The 1,740-nt window shown below is 41.9% G+C and overlaps 1 pseudogene; it reads left to right on the top strand.

Moving 5' to 3' along the window:
- Nucleotides 1-285: 285 nt before the first annotated feature.
- LOC137333167 (interferon-inducible GTPase 5-like) lies at nucleotides 286-1,482 on the top strand (annotated as a pseudogene).
- The last annotated feature ends 258 nt before the right edge of the window (nucleotides 1,483-1,740 follow it).

Below are 1,740 nucleotides of genomic sequence, written 5' to 3'. Positions count from 1 at the left end.
ATCAGACCCAGGCCATTCAGGAGAGAAGTTAGGAAACACTTCTTCACGCAAAGGGTGGTAGAAGTGTGGAACTCTCTCCCACAAAAAGCAGTAGATGCTCGCTCAATTAATAATTTTAAATATGAGATCAATAGATTTTTATTAGATAAAGGTATTAAGAGATATGGAGCCAACGCGGGTGGATGGAGTTAGGATACAGATCAGCCCTGATCTCATTGAATGGCAGAACAGGCTCGAGGGGCTGAATGGCCTACTCCTGATTCCTATGTTCCTTTCAGAGATCAGATGGCTCAGTCTTTGAACTCTATATTCTTCAGTTAGGAACAGCTCAACAAACTGAAGTCTGCTTATAAAATAGGTGTGCTGGGAAAAGTTACACCTCTGATATAGAGAGAGATAAATGAGCTGGACAGTACAGAGTTTAACATTGCAGTGACAGGAGAATCAAGCGCAGGGAAATCCAGCTTCTTCAATGCTTTGACAGGGCTTCAGAGAGATGATGAGGGAGTAGCTAAAGTCAGGACCACAGAAACCACAATGGAGCCAATCTGGTATCCACATCGCAACCTGCGGAATGTTTGCTTCTGGGACCTGCCAGGAATTGGAAGTATAAAATTCCCAGCCAATAAACACCTGACTGAAATGAAATTTAAAAGATACAACTTCTTCACCATTAACTCACACTGTCGATTCACAGAAAATGATGTAAAACTTGCCAAGGAGATTAAACAGCTGGAGAAGAATTTCTATTTAGTTTGATCTAAAATTGATAATGGTCTCAATTCAATGAAAGAGTCAGGGGAGAAGGTTAATGAAGAAGAAGAACCGGAAAAGATCAGGAATGACTGTGTCAGGAAGTTGCAAGAGGCAGGGATTCCATCACTCAATGTTTCCTGATATTAAACTATCATCTGGAACTGTATGATTTTATTTTGTTAAATAAAGGTCTTGAAAATGATCTTCAAAATGTAAAGAAAAGAATGTTCACACCAGCCCTTCTAAATCTGAATTTGGTGATTGTAGAGTAGAAATGAGTCTGGATGTTGGCATCAATTTCAGGAGCAGTGGGAGCAGTGCCAGTTCCTGGCACGTATGTCCCTTGCTTGTGACATTGGGATACTGGTTGGAGGAATAATACATTTCCGTAAATGTCTGGGTCGGGATGATGCCTCTTTTCAAAGACTGGTCAACATGGCAGGAAAACCTTTGGAAGTGCTGAAAGCAGAAGTGAAAACTCCACTGGTGGGTGAAATAACTCCAGATTTTGTTAAAAGGATACTGTTGGGTCTCGCTGCTATAGTCATTTCAGTAGCTGAGCTCGTCCTCGACATCACACCTGTCGTTGGAGGAGGATCATCATTTGCCGTGACCTACAAGCAGCTGAGTGGTGCACTGAATGAGCTTATGGAGAATGCACAGAGAACACTGAAGGCTGCATTTGGGACTGATGAAAATGGTCTGCACCAAAAATCAATCCAGTGAGTCAGTGCTGTAGGTGATAAATTAAAGGGGTCTAACCCCAAACTTTGCTGGAATTCTATTCTACCAAACTCCCTTTTTGCTGCATTCATTCCTGGAAATAACCTTCCCTGAAATGGATGAGGATTTTCATGGTATGTTGCTTGGTGAAAGGAATTGCCTGGGTGTACTGTGAGGAGGGAAATCGAGAGCTGGGAATTACAGAAGAGTCCACTCAATTTCCCACAAATTCTGCATTCAGGTGATTCCTTTCATTAAATG

The sequence above is a fragment of the Heptranchias perlo genome, chromosome 15 (genome assembly GCF_035084215.1).
Source record: "Heptranchias perlo isolate sHepPer1 chromosome 15, sHepPer1.hap1, whole genome shotgun sequence".
Lineage (NCBI taxonomy): Eukaryota > Metazoa > Chordata > Chondrichthyes > Hexanchiformes > Hexanchidae > Heptranchias > Heptranchias perlo.
Note: the sequence above shows the minus strand (reverse complement) of the source record. Positions and strands in the feature narration are given on the sequence as shown.